The sequence below is a fragment of the Amblyomma americanum genome, chromosome 6 (genome assembly GCF_052857255.1).
Source record: "Amblyomma americanum isolate KBUSLIRL-KWMA chromosome 6, ASM5285725v1, whole genome shotgun sequence".
NCBI lineage: Eukaryota > Metazoa > Arthropoda > Arachnida > Ixodida > Ixodidae > Amblyomma > Amblyomma americanum.
This window is the reverse complement of record NC_135502.1, coordinates 94,009,942-94,028,107: the sequence shown is the minus strand read 5'-3', so window position 1 is coordinate 94,028,107 and position 18,166 is coordinate 94,009,942.

Sequence of the window (18,166 nt, the reverse complement as noted above, 5' to 3'; positions counted from 1 at the left end):
CGTTCGTGGCGCATCAGACAGCGCTACAACGCCTGCGCGTACACATGCTGGCGCTGAGCGCTGAAATTGTCATGTTTGAAGAGACGAGGAAGTGACACCGGGGGCGGCCGAAGCTCTTTTTGTTGGCGGCGGCGCACCTGTCCGTCCGTGAGCGAAATCTGTCGGCGTACCCGCGCCCAGACTCGTGGTACGAGACCACGCTTCCGCACCTTCCGGACAGTGCACTCCGAGAAAACTTTCGGATCAACCGCGGCACATTCCGGTACATGGTGGCTGTTTGTGGAACCATGAGCCGGCAAGATACCAACATGCGGAAAGCAATTCCGCTGTAGAAACGCGTGGCGATCGGCTTGTACCGCCTCGCAACATCAGCAGAAGAGCGGACTGCTGCCAACTTGTTTGGCGTGAGCACTGCGTCAGTTAATTTAATATTTCACGAATTTTGCAGCGTGGTTGTGGAGCAGTTGGAAGCACGATTTATACATTTCCCAACACCAGCTGAGCTTTACGTGCACATGTGTAAATTCCCAGCAGTCTGTGGTTTCTCTCAAGGTGTCGGTGCAGTGGATGGCTGTCATATCGAGGTGTTCCCCCAAAAGCAAGAAGCTGCTGAATAATACAATCATAAGGGGTGGTACAGTGTCGCTCTACTTGCTTTCGTCGACCACACATGCAGGTTCCTATGCACGAATGTTGGGAGCCCTGGTAGGAACAATGACCCGGCACTGTTTCAGAAGTCTCGACTGCCAGCTACTCTGGCTAGTGAGCTGTTCCGACAAGAAACATAGCTCATTGAAGGTGTGGGAGTTGGCACAGTTCTTCTTGGCGATCAAGCTTTCCCCTTGCAGACGCACCTGATTAAGCTGTACCCCTTTCAGGTGCCTCTGGGTCCCCCTCACAGACCTTTAACTACCGGCTGCCGAGTGCCAGACGTGTTGTCGAAAATGCTTTTGGACGTGTCAAGGCACGCTTTAGAATGGTGCTGCAGGGCCTTGAGTGTGACATCCACAATGTCAGTTATGTGATCGGTGCTGCTTGCGTGCTGTACAACATTTGTGAGCAGCTCAGTGACCGCTGTGATTCAAAATACTTTGGTGTGGTGCAGAGCGCTGATGAAAGGCGGCCTCAGCCGGTGTGCACAAGCAACGGGGAAGAGACATCAGGTGTGGCCATCGGGACGCCCTGGCCGAGCACCTTGCCTTGAGCTAGAACCCAGTCCGTGGGAAACTCAAGAGCAGCTCAGAAGGACACCTCTACCAAGAGAGAACAGCCCTGAACAGAACTACACACACATTTTTGAAGGAGCAGACACTGGGCTCGGCTCACCTTAAATGGCTACCATTGCACGCACATAATGCATACTCCCCACTGGTGTGAAGGTTATGAGGGTTACAACTAGTGTAATTTTCGTAACCTACATGTTCTTCATAAAATAGGTTTGGTTTATGAAGTTTAACATTCCAAAGCGGCTTGGGCTATGAGTGATGTCGTAGTGAAGGGCTGCAGAATTTTCGACCACATGGGGTTCATTAAAATGCACTGCCATTGCATAGTGCGCGAGTGTCTTGCTTTACACCTCCATTGAAAAGCCGCCGTCGTGGCCAGGCTTTCAGAAAATAGTCGCATTATATAGCTAATGTTAATTATTGGTTCTTGTTAAACTACAAAATGAAGTGGTTCGTACTAACTACTAGTAATCCTTATGACAAACAAACCTTCACCTACATGCAACCATCTCTAATGAACTAATAATAAAGATTCCATTACTTCCTGTGAACAAATCTCTTTCTTCAAGCAGTTTTGCTCACAGGCGATAGTAAAATGCCAGCATGAGCTTTCAATTTTTATATGATTCATTCTTGTTGAGCACTGCTCTTTATGTTGCTGTTTCATTGCCATTGTACTACCTTTTTCATTGTTGCGTTTATGTGACATGGTCTGCGTATTGGCAGCTATTCTATCACTTACTGTTTGCTTATAATTTTCGTGTATAACTGGCCATCGTCTTGCCACGTTGCCAATCAGCAACTTGTTGGTACCTTGTCAAGCAGTACAAGCTTTTAGTCTTGCACTCCTACTTATGAAAGCAGAAGTACTTGCTGAGGCGTTAGTTGGTTCATCATAAAGTTGAATGGCACAATGGAACAAACACAGGGAGACAGAGCAGTGGCGCTTTTTCTGTCTCTTCCTGTGTTCCGTTGCGCCATTCAACTTTATTCTGAAAGCAGTATAGTGAATGAAATGCATTCACTATATAGGCCTTTCCAATAAGGGCGCCGTGGGTATCACCATATTTTTTCGCTATGCTGTTGCATGCACCTGATGCTAGCCCAATGGAAGCCGATACCTCTGACCAAAAAAGCTGTTGTTGCTTACAATCGTATTAAAGTGAACATTTTATATATAGTCGAAGATTAAGCAATGGTTGCGAGAATTTTTTCCTTTTGCTCATGAAGGTAATGAAATCATGTCGGTCACAGGTGGAAGCTTCATATTTTTGCACACATCATCCACACACAAAGCAAACACAAAAATGTGACGTAAATGTGACCCAACGGTGAGAGCTTTGAAAGACACAGTGTAATAAATTTCAATACATTCCCATCCCAACTCGTTAAACCAAAGTGCGCTTTCTGTGAACAATTTCATGTCATTACTATTTTGCTGTTGTCAAAATTCCCCACTGTTATATAACTTGCCCCCCCCCCCTTCCCCTCCCCCCCCCCCCCAAAAAAAGAACAAAAAAACAGTTATGTTGCAAGAAAAATATCAGCCTTGTAGCAAACAGTTCCTGGTGAAGCAGGTGGAGTGTTACTGCGAGAGCAGCAGCAATGTACTTTCAACTGACTTGTTTGGTTATTACACTTGTGTACCTCTGCAGTGTATGCATAGGCTTTGTTAATAACTAATACTGCAAGCTACTACGGTAGCCAGCCCACACAATACAATTCACTGTTTAAAACACAGTACAAAATTTTCAGCAGTAAAAGATCTTTCATCTCATCACATGCTGTAATATCAAATAACTTCCAGCTGTTTTGATCACTCTTTATTGAGCGAGTCATTATTTTCTTTGTTGTCTAGAAATTTTGCAAGCAGTTGCACCATGCTTGCATTTATGGCATTCGCTTCCTTCTGGAGGTGCACTATTATCTTGCGCATTTTGTGTGCCTTGCGGTCGGCCTTTGCTGCTGACTCGCTTTCTCCTTTATGGACAGCAACTAGCTGCTCTATAGCAGATCCTTGTCGCTTGTGGCGGCTCTTTTGGGGTTCCCTTCTTCTGGCGCTTCTGCCAGCACCGGCACTGCTGCTTGCCCCTTCTGTGGCACTGCTGCTTACGCCAGCACTGGCTCTACTTGTGTCGCCGCTGCTGTTGCCTGTGCTTTGCAGTACAGGTACTGCAGCACTGGCATTGCAAATGGGGGAGCTGGCCGCAAGTTGTGAGAGGTCGTCTATTCTGCTTCCTTCAGACAGGCTGTCCTCCCATGACAGGAGCACTTCCGAGCCGTCTGGTTCCTTGTTGACAACTGGCAGCTGCACATGATGAAACATACAAGATAACATGTTATCATCTAAGAAAAGAGGTTAAATGTGTCTTAATGTAATGCAATCATCCGCTTCCACAACATATTACAAAAACACTAACTTATGATGGCCAAACTGGAAAGAAGGCAGAAGTTAAAATTTTTGTTTTCCTGAACATAACTGAATAGATATATGAAGATCCAGACATGTACATCAGCATTCCCTAGCCCCAACTTTCACATGAACCAATGGGTTCAGTTCAATTTTTTCCTGAATACTGTTGCGGAGTGCAATCGCCTTCTTTTAAGTTTATGTGACTCGAAATATTTTGTGAAGGAGTTGGAGGATTTTTGTACGGCTCCTAGTGTTGGTATTGTGATGAATGTTGGATTTTATGTCCTTTAAATGACTTGTGGCTGTTGCGGCTAATGGTTTTACGGCTTTTATAATTGTGTGCCCTCCTGCTTGGGCCAAACTTATTGCTCGCAGTATGTACGAATAAATAAATGAATGAACAGCTGAACAAGACAGTATATCAAGCTGATGAAAGTCAATAACAAGCAATATGTTAAACATTTGCAAGCATGTGGGGCATGGTTGACCAAGGGTAAACCGAGCTGATGAGGTTGAGTTGAACAGAAGTACATGGCAAGTGAGGTGCGAACTCTGGCACATCTAGGCGCTGCAATTTGAAGACGCAAGTGGCATTTCCGCTCCCGATTGCCATTAATGCCCATGGTTGTGGGAGTAGATAACTCTACATCCCCCCCCCCCCCCCCAATCTGTCCAATGGTTCCAAAGGAAGGATTGCTGGGTCAGTTGGTTTATCATTCAAGGCTTAAGAACAGCACGAAAAATGGGTTGATACAGAAAGAAGGAATAGACAGCACTGAACCTGCAATTGAGTGTATTTTATGTCAAATGGCAATAAATACAGAAAGCATGCACAATGAGATTATAGACAAAAACGCGATACAATACAGATATTACTTATATACTTCGAACGAAGACAGCGCAATAAAGCACAACCAAAGAAGATGACACGACACAAAGAACGCTTCTCTTCTGTGGTTGTCCTTTTTTACGCCGTCGTTCATACCAAGTATGAATCACCAACTAGCCCACCACTTTCTTTTATAGAATTACTTGGACATTACAGATATCACGTAGAAATTTATTATCTACTTTGCTACTTCCCTTCAGTGTCCCTGTAGAGAAACAACAGTTCGCAATAACAGCTTACGATCCACAGGTTGCTGTATTACTCCACTGTATTCAAGCCCAGTTGCTAATAGAATCAATGGACGAAGATGAGTATCTAGAAGAGAGAACGACGAAGGTGAAGCTGCATGTGCACAGGTGTGAAAGATGAATTGTCATACAGAACTAGCAATATTAATATATCACGCAAATAAAGGCACCGAAATTCTGGTGCGTACCTTAACTTCATCTTACTAGAGACTTAAATCGTATCCATCTGCAGTGTTTGCCTTTTGACATATGATTCCCACCTGAAAAAAAAAAAGGACGTAACCTAAACCAGCAATGCACATTGAACTCCCTGTACAACAAAACGGTCTTTGCTCTGGCATGGTAACATTAAGTATGTGGGGAGACAGCCAGCTGACTACCGATATGTAGAATTGCTAGAAAAAAACAAGAATTTATGAACGAGCAGTGGGAGTTGCTTGGCTAGTTGGTTCACGTTTCATAACAAAAAACAACAGCACAAGGCAAAAATGTAGACGTGGAGGCCAGTGCCCATGTTTGTGGGAGTGGTTTACACAACTGCTTGAGTCTGTTCTTTATTATCTATTGTTGCCCAGCATTTTATAATGAGTATACGTTCCGCACTGAGAAATGAGCAGCAATAGAATTCTGAAGTGATCTGAACGACAGATTACACGAAATGGTATAAATCGCAAATTACCTCTAAACTTTCCTCGACTCGCCCATCATCGTTGATGGGAAGGCAGCCGAGGAAACTGGAGCTGCCAGTAGACGATCCATGTGACTTCAGGCGACCCAGTTGAAGTGCCTGCCCGTCTCAGCTGCCTGGACAAATAAAAATATTGCGAGCTCTTAAATGTGTTGCTAAAAAAATTTAAGGGTTGTGATCATAGCTTTTCTCTCAGCGGATTAAGCTTCACTGTGCACATTCTCATTTTAAGAATAAAATTTCATAGATAAGTGTCTAATGCATATGCACAGGTACTGGTGAAATTAATGCGTGCAATTTACATTTGCAATGTGGCTAAACTACATCCTGCTAGTTGCTGCTTTGTAATTGAAGCCACGAATGTGCATTATGCTTCAACTATTTTCATTCTAGCAATATCTTACTTAGTGAATTTCTAGATTTATTTCTTTCATATATATTTCCCAGGCTGCAATGTGTATACTACTACACAAATGCTGCTAGTACACAGTGAAGCCTGGTAAAGAAATATGAAATAAATTTAGAAATTCAATTAACTACATTGTTGCTCTAGCAGGTGGCCAGACATATCGACGCGTACAGCAATGCTGTCAGTGCTGCTGCTCGCAATTTGCAAATAAAAACGACGAACAACACGTGTGTAACGAGGAAGACGAAGTTTGCATGCAGCGCCCTGCACGCGTGCACGAGCGAAGATTATAAGTATGCGGCTCCTGCCTGAGGACATTACTCTCGAGTCCTTACTACCTCAACAATGCATTCTCAAGATCGTCGTCGACACTCTTGAACGGTGCGACGACGTCGAAGAAAATCGATGCGTTGCTCCAGCGACAACACATGTTACTGTCGCACATGCGAGGCTGACTTAAGCAGTTCAGCTGCACTATGAAAACAGCGCCAAGAACCCGATGGCACGAGCATCGTTCGGTAAAGGTCGCACTTACCGTATTTCTTGTTGAGGTTTTTCATTTTCAGCTTCACTTGTTTGCTGGTGTATGGGCCTTGTCCCGACGGCAGCCCGGCGTTCAGTTCCGCTACAATCGCAGCATATATCCGAGCGTTGCGCGTGTTACCGTATCAGATGCGTATCAGGGCCGCGGTTGTTGAACCAAGCCAAATGACACAACTCTGGGAGGACGAGTCGTTCGATGTTTCTGCTGCCATGGGTGCCGCCATCTTGTCGGTTAAGGTAGCAAACGGTGGTCAGCAAGCTCGGTTTGGGTAACCGTGGTTAGTTGGCGTAACTGCAGCTTCGTCTGCCGTGTGAGCGCGGCTAACTATAGTTACGGGGAACCGTAGTTACCTAACTGTGGTTAAGGTCGCCCGTGTAAATGCGGTATTAGGAAGGTACAGCGGTCGACATGTGGGCGGTGTCAAGGGGTTGCCGAGACTTCGGGAATGCAGGAGATGCATGAGGATACGTGAGGGAATGCAAGTCATACGCAGGATCAAGTGACCATGAAGCGAATTCTTCCCTTGACGACTGTCTTCTTTTTTTTTCTGTAAATAACTTGAGCGATTGTCTCTCCGGCATATATTTGTCTCGCATGCACGTATGGGAAAGAGAAAACAGATGAAAATGTTAGGAATGTAGTAACTGTTGTGCCGTGGGTGCGGTGGGAAATGGTAGTCGTGTGTTTGCTGTTTGTGTGTTTGTTTGCAACATCTCCTTTCCCAAATGTTAGTCTTCTCGAGGGAATTGCAGAGCTTTGCCTTTCCTTTCCCCGACCATTATTCAACCAATAGTCTTTCCCCAATCTGTGATTAGTTGGCAGAAACAATATTTTCCTTTCCCTAAGCACTGATTCTTGAAGAGGGACACTTATTTATTTATTTAGTCCTCAAATGCCCCTTGGACAGGTGTTTTACATGAGGGGTGAGCGGCTTCACAGACGATTTTAAGGATGGGTGGCTTCACAAAAGAAAATTTGCGATGGCTGTCCTGAAATTTGTCGCACTGTAGTGGTGAACCGCTTCTTAAGGCAGATCATTCCAGTTATACCGTAGTGTTTGCTGTCACCGCTAAGGGCGGAGATAGAGGGTTTAAAAGTAAGAGCTCTGGGTTGAACCAGGGCTGAATTCGTCTGATCAACGGTTTAGTCATGTTTAAATAGTTTTCTACTTGCTTGTTTCTTATTGTTAGAGTTATGTTGTAAATAAATAGTTAACCTTCTCCTTTTCTCGAGTAACGTGAATGATGGTGAGTTAGAACCACCGGGTTATCATGAAACCCACGATTTCATTATCAACAAGGTGCTTCCTCTCCTCGCCACCTGAAGGGGATTTCAACTGGCGAAGCTGAGACAAGATGTCAACTGGCGCAGTCTGAAGAGGAAACTCAACTCAACCCTTTCTTTTTTTTTTAGCAGACATTGATCTGATTGTAGACTAGTCAGCAGCGGAGCATAGAACGTGCTGTCTCACCGCAGCTGTCAGAACTACTCGCCTCTATGCTGAATAGATATGTGCAATATTCGTTCAATATCCCTCCAATACGGCGCCCTCTCCACTACAGCTCCTCTTTCCACCCTTCCATCACTCCCTCCATTATCCCTTCCCTTACAGCACGGTTCAAAAGTCCATCAAGATGTGAGACAGATACTGCGCCATTTCCTTTCCACAAAAACCAATTTAATTTCGTGAACTTGGTCAAAAAGACATAATAATAATAATAATTGGTTTTGGGCAGATCGAAATTATTCCGGAGCCCTCCACTACGGCACCTCATTCTTCCTTTCTTTCACTCCCTCCTTTATCCGTTCCCTTATGGCGCGGTTCAGGTGTCCAACGATATATGAGACAGATACTGCGCCGTTTCCTTTCCCCCAAAACCCAATATTATTATTATTATTATTATTATTATTATATCGAAACGAACCCGACCGCGACGGCTGCGTTTCGAAGTAGGCGATACGCTAAGGCGCCCATGTGCTGTACGATGTCAGTGCACGTTAAAAATCCCCAGGTGGTCGAGAAATTATTCCGGAGGCCTCGCCCTCCACTACGGCACCTCTTTCTTCCTTTCTTCTTTCACTTCCTTTATCCCATCCCTTGCGGCGCAGTTCAGGTGTCCGCCGATATGTGATACAGATACTGTGCCATTTCCTTTCGCCAAAAACCAATTTATCCTTTTCATTTTTTTAAATTAGAGTGATGTAGTAGATCTCTAAGTTGTCTGGAGATTAATGTTTATGACGCAGAGCAAATTAACATGTCGCACATTCTATGACTGCATTTGCATGAATCCAACAGTAGCACAATACCAGGACCATCGTCCTCATGGAAATGATTATTTGTGTGGACATCATGCCATGCTGTATTCATGCTCGGATGTTGCTCCAGGAAAGGCAAGTCGGCGTTTGTATGCGTGTAAACAGGCGACGCATTGTCGATTGGATTATTGGGAAGCACACCTACCTTTACACTTGTTCTAGCTGCCAGATAGAAGCAAATGGCCCAAAAGATGGCACTGCCTGTGCACTGTGCATTGTGTATGGTGCACAGTCCCACGAAACATGATGCAGTGCATGTAAATGGTGGCGCACTGGCCGAGTGAAATATATACTAGGAAATGTACCGTGCTGCTTTTGCATTCAGGTAAAGCAGTTCATGTCTGCTGCTAGCTAACCAATGATTATACACATTTTGTTGTTATTCTGTGGAATCTTAACAGAGAATCAACATACTTCACTTCACGGCTTTCTGCAGAAATCCCAACACAGATTCAACGTACTTTACTTTCAAATTTTCAGCAGAAGTGCGACAGAAAATCAACACAATTTGTGTGGAGTGGATTCAGCAAACGCTCATCAGGAGCACGTGTGCTATTTTCGTACAGTCGCTCAACGTAAGGCCAGCACTGCACCAAAAGAGATTTTCCCGATTATCAACAGAATTTCAACACCGTGTGTTGCCACTGGTAGTTATAATTTCAACAGAAAGTTAGCTTGCATTTTAGCCTAGGAATGCCAGCAATGTGATAGGTTCGCAATATCCCGTATGGGCTGCAAGCTGCTCACTCTATGGGAAAGACAACCTCGGCCAGAGGGCGCTGCGTTGTCCGAGCGTCTAGTTAGATAATTATTAGCCCCCCCTTTGTATCGGGGTAATGACAAGTGTCCCCTATCCATTAATTCCGTGCGTGTTGAATAACTTCGGATTAACTGCAAATTTTTTTTTCCCATTTCTGAACTGCTCTCTTGACCTCCTCCACCAATACTCTAATCGTTTCTTACTTGTCCTACTTTTTAAAATTGAGCCTATTCCTGGCTGTTCTGAAACCCTATAATAGTGCCTCGTAGATTCCTGCGGCGCCATCGTGCGCTGAGGGTTGGAGGCTCTACACTGGATATGGACACGAATATTTTCTATCGTTTCCCTGCCTTGCATGCTGCTACAGCAAACGTCATTTATTGTTTTAAATTTATAAAATTAGGAATTAGGGAACAGAACAGAAGGGGATGTTGCAAAACGAAATTTTCGTAATTCGCTCACTTTTTCAGGGGACAAGAGCGACGGGTTTAAATGTAGTTTTTCTACCGCTGCTTTGCAAAAAAAAAATTAAAGATTTAGCAAAATTTCTCTCCACAGCATTTCCTCGTTTCAATAAAAAAAAAGAAAAATCTGCAAGTGCTTGATAAATCAGATCACATGTAGGCACGCTAGAGGTTATGTAAGCGAATGAGCATGTATTTTATGGGCGCTCGCACTGGTAAAACCACCTACGAAATTTTTATTCCCCTGTAAGTTTTGATGCATTTCAAAGCCTCTCAATGCAAACGGAGTTTTCAGTCAGCTTAAGGATTCACGCAACTAAGGCACGCTAGTGCGCAGCCGCGGCTTTCTGCGCGTGAGGTCTGTAGCGACGGGGTATTTTACTCGCTTACGATGCTCAATTCTCGCATTCTATGCTTTGTTACAAATTTTTAAACTGTCCGCAAATTTCGTTTTTGTGTTCTGGTGTGTTTCATGGCGCATAAGCGACTAACGTTATCATGCGCCGCCCCTATCATCTAAATTCACAATGTAAATCAGTGGTGTAAAAAAAAGTTTTGGGAAGTAAATTGTTGTGCCTTGAACAGAAAGGCATCATATGCCGAAATTTTCGCTTGTTAATTTTTGTGCGTTAAACTCTTTCGTTAATCAGACCACGAAGGGAACAAAACAAGCACATGATTGAAAGTCTGATTCCGGCACGCCACGCCTTGTTGTCGCAGGCGATGACTCCACCCGACAGGCGTCTGTGGACGCACGCTGGACGCGTGAAAGAGCTGTGCCCGGGAGGCTCTCTCTCCGTCGGTGAAGTGTATGCCAGGCTGCAAGAGACCAGGTAGATACTGGCCAACAGCGGCGCCAACCTGAACGCGCCATGCGCGCTCGAGAGCAGCGGCAGCGCCTGTGAGTTGCCGCGGCAGCTGACACAGTAGAGGAGCACGAACTGTTCGGCGAGTTGGCGCATTGCAAACACGTACAAGCGCACAAAAAACACAAAGACACAAAGAAGGAGACTTAGACACCACGAGCGCTTACTTCCAACTGAAAGCTTTATTGACAGAAACACACATTAAATCGACCTTGCTGCATGACGACATCTGACCGCGCTACCGACCTCAATTGGCCACACTCAGAAAATTAATTTCTTTGGCTGTCAGTGCAACAGATGGTGCGCTGACGCATGACACACCCACTTTTCTAATCAGATATGCTTCTATTATTTCTCTTACATCCTGGAATTTATGCTTGGCTACTATCTAGCACGCACTGAAGAACGGTTTACATGGCTTTTTGTTCTTTTCAGCGCAGTCATAGCAATGTACAGATATATTTCCGTCCCTGTAATTGCCTACTTTCCTCCTGTGCTCAAGCAGTCTTTCATTTAGGCATCGACCAGTTTGACCTATGTACCTAGAGCCACACGAAAGGGGAATTTCGTAGACCACACCAGAAGCACATGCCACAAAAGGATCACGCTGTTTGATAGTGCATGGCTCTTTAGGCTTTTGGAACGGATTAGTCATTTTCACCAGCTTTTCCAGCTTTTCAGGAGCAGAGAGCACCACTCTGACATCACCGCGAAACGCAAGAAGATTGCGAAACGCAGTGATGCCAGAGCCGCGATTCTCTTCCACTGGCTCCTCATCCGACACCCCTGAGTGGCCGCTCTGCGAGTGTACCATTGGGGCTTCGCGAGTACTTCCCCTTCTTCTGCGAAGGCCGGCGTCGGTGCCTTCGCCTGAAGAGTCTCAAGTTGCCCGTGGGCTTGGTGTTCTATAAAAGCTTCCAGAGGCTCCTGGCCCGATCCGTAACCTCCGCCACCTCGAGAAGTTCACCTGTGACACCCTGGTCTCCTCCGTGGCTGTTTTGTGCGGCCCGATAGCGAGCAATGCCAAGTTGAAGCGGCTTGAGGTCCAGGAATTCTGCAGTGCGTCGGAAGGTCTCTGGCGCGTCCCACTAGTGCTGTCGAAGATTGTACCAATGAGCGATCTCTTTCTCGACGAGGCCTACATGCAGGCAAGCAAATGCGCTGTTTTCGCTGGCGCTGAAAGAAAACCGCTCAATCTATGTCGCTGCGCCTGGTCGGTTCGCTCTGGAAACGTATACCCTGAGTGTGGCTGCGGTCGCAGAAGCTCTGGAAGGTGCGACAGCGCTGACCAGTTTGGAGCTGTGTTATTTTCATGTCACCACCGATGAGGCCTGGGCCCTGGTGACGTCCCTCACCCGCACCCAGTCAGTGCAGCAGCTGATACTGTTCGCATGCGTACCAATCTTGACGCATGTGAGCAGTGTGCCATGCTCCTGGCGCATGAGTACCTTCGTGTACATGCTGCACAAGTTGACGTCACTGCGGAAGCTCACGTTTCTAGTGTCTTCGTACCCTCCGGAGGACCAGCGGACATTTTTCGAGGCTTTGGTGGTGAACGATTCAGTCGAAGAGGTTCGCGTTCAGAGCCTGGACCACCGATACCTGAGCGATTTCTACCGCTTTGTCTACGAAACCGACACTGGCAGCAGGGTGAGATTCGGCACGGTTCCTGTGGAAGAGAGGAGGTTGGATAATGCTTCAACGAGGTCATAGGTCGACAAGGTGGGACAACCCACTGAAATGTATTGCTGGTTCAAGCAGCTGTCAACGGTTTGCCAACCCTGACCGTGGACGTAGCAGGCATCATTGATGTCGAGTCGGCCGAGCTTCTAGGGCAGTACCTGCGGGCCACGCAGCTCCTAAGCGACATCACGATGAGCCTCTATGCGTGCCGCGATGAAGCACTGGTCCTCCTCGACGCACTCTCACGCAACGCCAACATCACGGCTCTTGTTGTGGACAAGTGGTGTCGGAACAGGCGAACCGCACGACTACTCGCGGACGTCGTCGCTTCGAACACTCTGGCACTCACGTACCATTTGGCCAGTACGCAACCATCGCCTGCGTCCTTTGCAGCACTTGCTCAGTACAGTGGTAGCAATTGCACCATCCTGTCTGTGGAAACGTATCTATACAAAAGATCACCCAAGCACTGGGTCCGAATACAGGAAGTTGTGACCCGCAACCACACGCTCCTGGTCCGCGCCGCGCGGTGCGTTACCCGCGCGCGCTGCGCGGTCCAGAAAAATGCAGCAGAGGCGCTCGAGTTGGTGCCCTCGAACCCCATGCTGGTCTCCAAAGTTCAGGAAATGGCGCCCGTAGGTTAAAAAGAAGCAGAGCACGCGATAAAGACCAGGCTGGCCGACCTAAATGACATGGACTTTTTCATGAGCGTTGCCGGCGTGGTTAAGGAAAGTGTTGTGTGCGAAGAAACCGCTGAAGGCAGAGCCTGCTTAGGTGCCCTGCCATATGACTGCTGGCGGATCTTGCGGCGGTACTTGCGATTGGCGGACGTGATATACAAGCCTCAGTTGTGCTAGAAAGCCAGTTTTTCAGCAGCACGAGCCGTTAGTAGTTCTTCGAGCTATAAATACTCGCAGCGTCGCCTGACAAACGTTTTACGAAGTCTTTTTGTTGCCATTTGTAATTTCTGCATGTAATATATTTTGCTTTTCCTGTCTACTACTTATGATAAATTATTTTTATAGCTTGGAATGCAGATATGTGAGAATTGGCGTTTCCAGCATACCGGAGGCGTACTAACGGAGACGTATACCGAGTTACCGCACACCTCCTGCGCACGCGCAGCGTTGGGGTGAGGGGGAGCAACAGTGCGTGCGCAAGTGGGGTGAGGGGGAGGAACAGTGCGTGCGCAAGAGGTGTCCCGTAAACCGGTGTACGTCTCCGCTAGTACGTCCCCGGTATGCTAAAAACGTCTGCTAACTGCTTTGCTGAGATGTCACGGATAGTCATGTGTTTTCCACGATTAAAAGCGCTTTAATTAGACTGTCTCAGTTTATCTGTTTTCATGTAGAAAAGAAAACGTGATGTGCAACGCCTGCGCCACTTAATAAAGATGCAAGGGTTTATGCGAGATGCAAGGGCGTGGCTTATACGTTGCGACAACAAAGCCGAAGGTCAGTATTTTAATCCGTTAGCACTATTAGGCTTATTTTCCGATTTTGGGCGTGCGTACAGGGTTAGACAAAAGTTCCCAGGCCGCAGGGCCTGCTTTTCATCGGTAGTGTTACATTCGGGCGCTCGCCCGTCTGTGTTGGCAGCGTCGTCAGTGGAGCTCACCTGCTGGAAGCCAGCACTAAGCTTCTTCGGTATGATTCCGAGCCACGCGATAAGAATCGCTGCCACGCTCGAGACCCGAGTACCGAGAGCGTCGCCCAGGTGGATTCCGGGATCCAAGCAAGGGGAGCGAGGGCCCGCGGAACGCCGCCGCAGCGAGCGTCGAGCACCTGAGAGCACCGAGTGCTGCTACACTGGACAGACTCTTGGCGAAGCAGAGAGGCCGCCGCAGCGAGCCAGCGGCAGCTAATCCCCTATGGCCGCGACTAAGCTGAGGGAACCAAGGTGGCCTCATTCCCGGAGTACAGCAGCGAGCTGTCGGTCGTCGTCCGCTAATCCTCGCAGGCATGGCAAATGACGAAGGGACTCCTTTCGGCTACTAGACCCGACCCTGCGTTCTTGTCCGAGGGTCGACTGACATCTAAAGAACAGGTGTCGGCGGTGCATGGAATCTTTCGGCTAGCTACGAGATCATCCCCCCCCCCCCCCTTCCCCGCTGTCAACGTGGACACAAGGGCATCCTCCTCTCTCCCTGGCTCGACACGTGACGAGGGCGTGTCCCTATGTACGTTGGTGCGTGTTTGTGCGTGATAATACCAAGATAGGCCACTTCCACCCTGGCGGAAAAGTCCTCAATCTGGGGAATCTGGGGAACAAGAACTGTATAAAACTGGACAGCGAGTGCAGTGAAAATTATGCTCCCTTTTGGTGCTCCTCTTCTGCGCTCCCATGTAACGCTCAGTCGTGTTCCCTTTTGGGTGCTACCATTGTGTGCTCCCTTTTAAGGCTCCTTAAGCCTCCTTTTAAGATCATCTCTTCGGAGAGAAGTTCCTTTTGATCGTTATCCATATAAATAATGTAAATAAACCCTCCAAGTTTTCTTCCTCCCATCATCCAACTCTTTAACTCGTAGGCAGTCCTGTCCTGGTGATGGTGGCGGTGCTCGGAGCAAGCGTCGTTCCTGGCCCATGGTTCCGTCGGGAGCGTCTGCGATACCCACCTTCAACAGTAGCCTATATCCTGGCACTTACGATGACGATAAAGATAACAACGTTATCAGAGGTTAGAACAGTGCTTCTTCTACTCTGTGCAGACATTTTGAGCTTCGAGAGTATCGTAACTGCCTGACTATATACTGCTGAAAAACAGACCATGCGGCCTGGGAACTTTAGACCGACCCTTTACATTCCTGAAGCCTGCTTTTTGGCAGGCGACCCATCGGGTTGTGAGCAACCAGTGAAGTGTGTATACCTGGCAGGCCTTCACCTGCCAGGGTACACCTGGATGAAGGCCTTCAATGTAAACACCTTCAGTGTAAGGGCCTTTAGGGTGAAGGCGTTATGGTAAAGGCCCAAGGCCTTCATGTTCTTCCAGGTAAAAAACTTTAGGAATTTACCTCGACTTTAAGGACTTTATGGTAAATACCTTTAGGTAAAATGCCTTTGGCACGTAAAGGACCTTAAGTGCCTGCCGCAACTAGTGCTAATGCGTGATATTCCGCGCTTAGTCATGCTAAACCGTCTGCTAATTTCTTTTTAATGCGATAGGTTAAAAGGCCTCGTTACCCAGAAAATCCGGCGTCGGCGTTGTGAGCGAGAAACCGCGAACATGGCTTTGGCAGGTGACGCCCAGGTAGCAATCTAGGAGGCAGGTGAGCCACCTGTCCTAGGCCACGTTACCTTGCGGCGTCATCACAACCTGCCCATCGGATTGTGAGCAAACTGCCCATCGTGGCAGGTGGCAGTTAAATTAATGACCGGTCACTGGGGGGAGCAAACTGGGTCGCACAAGGCCACCGGTGGCAGCAGCTGCCATTGCAGGTCAGTGGCTTCTTCTTCTGCTGTTGCCAGGAAAAATGAAAAGGAAAGTGCACAGGCCTGCCCACTGACAAAAGCTGAGCCACAATCGCTACCACGTGCAGAAAGTAGGAGAGTTTAAAGATAGGACAGAAAGATAGGACAGAAAGATAGGATAGAAAAGACGCGCTCTATAATGCCCCAGGCCGATCCCGGAGGCAGTGCAATACCGGGCCAACCGGTGGCGGAAGTGAAGCAACCTTCAAGCACTCCGCCACATTTCCAAAAATATGTTGGGTTCAAATGGGACCCGTATCAGATATTCTATAACCGAAAACGGCCCACGGGGGCTTCGAACGGGGGCTTCAGTGGCGCATCGCTTAACCGCTGCACCACTGCACCAGGCGGAGTATGAGGACTCCCAGGCATCTATGAACGTAATGTGAAGAATGACCAATTCTGCATATGTGGGAAATGACCCACTACGCTATGCACCACTACGGAGCTTAAGTGTCCTCTCCACGTTTCTTTTTATGCGTTGCATATTGCAATCACTCAGTTCAGCCCTTGGGCGCGGCCGGGCAGCCACCAAACCACGTGACGTGACGTCACGACAGCCGGAGGAAAAGCTGGGCCCCAACTCGCGCGGTCGCGCGCGGCCGCAGCCACCACCTGACTCCCGCTCCTCCCACTAGGGGCGCTGCGCCGGCGCGTGACGTCACGAAAGAAAAGTTGGGCCCCAACTCGCGCGGTCGCGCGTGGCCGCAGCCACCACCTGACTCCCGCTCCTCCCGCTAGGGGCGCTGCGCCGGCGCGTGACGTGCGCAAGAGGGCGGCGAGCATAGAATGCAGGAGTTCGTGCTAAAGGTAGTGAATGAGTACAAGTATCTTGGGGTGTGGATAAATAACAGTGTTGAGTATCTGACAGAGCATGAAAAATATGTAATGAATAAAGCTAGTAGGAATGCAGCTGTCATGAAAAATAGGGCACTGTGGAATTACAATAGGTATGAGGTGGTAAGAGGGATCTGGAAAGGGGTGATGGTCCCTAGCCTGACCTTCGGGAATGCGGTCCTGTGTATGAGGCCAGATGTTCAAGCAAGGCTGGAAATTAGGCAACGGGGAGTAGGGAGGTTAGCTTTGGGAGCACATGGCAATACACCAAATCAGGGGGTACAGGGTGATATGGGATGGGCGTCTTTTGAGAGCAGAGAGGCTAGCAGTAAGATAGCATTTGAGGAACGATTGAGAAGGATGGAGGAAAAGCGGTGGGCTAGGAAAGTTTTCAGATACCTGTATATAAAGAATGTTGACACGAAATGGAGAAAGCGAACTAGAAAATTGACAAGCAAATATCTGGACAGCAGTAAGGGGGCAAATCAGCAATTATCGGTTAAGAAAAAGGTTAAAGGAACAGAGAGAGCTTTGTGGAAAACAGGGATGCTGACGAAATCGGCACTAGAAACATACCGGACCTTTAAACAGGAAATTGTTAAAGAAAATATCTATGATAATTGTAGGGGAAGTTCTTTGTTGTTTGAGGCCAGGACTGGAGTTTTGCGGACTAAGAAGTATAGAGTCAGGTACCAGGAGATAGACACTTTGTGCATTGCGTGCGGAGAGGAGGAGGAAACGGCTGAACACTTGATACTTTTCTGTAAAGGGCTTCACCCTACAGTGGAAGGCAGCGGGGCTGACTTACCCAAGGCATTGGGGTTTAGGGATAGTGAAGGGAAAGTGGATTTTAAGAGGTTAGAAGTAACCAAGCGAAGGTTATCTGATTGGTGGCTAAAAGCAAGACAGGAGTAAAATTTCACAAGACATGGCTAGGTTACTTGAGCCACCGCCCGATGTAAAGGGTTCAGCCGTATCCATCCAACGTCACGGAGGAAAAGCTAGGCCCCAACTGGTGCGGTCGCGCGCGGCCGCAGCCACCACCTGACTCCCGCTCCTCCCGCTAGCGGCGCTGCGCTATGATTGACGTCACGGCATATGTATAAAAGAGCTGCGCTCCTTCGCCGGGACAGTCTTATACCCCTGTCACACGGGCATTTCGAGGGCATTCGAACCGATAGTCTATCGACTCAAAGGCGATCGAGCGCTGCTACACGGGCAGTTTCAATGGCGATCGAGTCAACGGAGCAGCACGGAACTCCATCGAGATATGCAACGCATTCTTGGATTAACCAAGCTAAGCCTGGCCATTTTTTTTTACAGGTGCCTTTAACACCCTTCTCCCTTTTGACA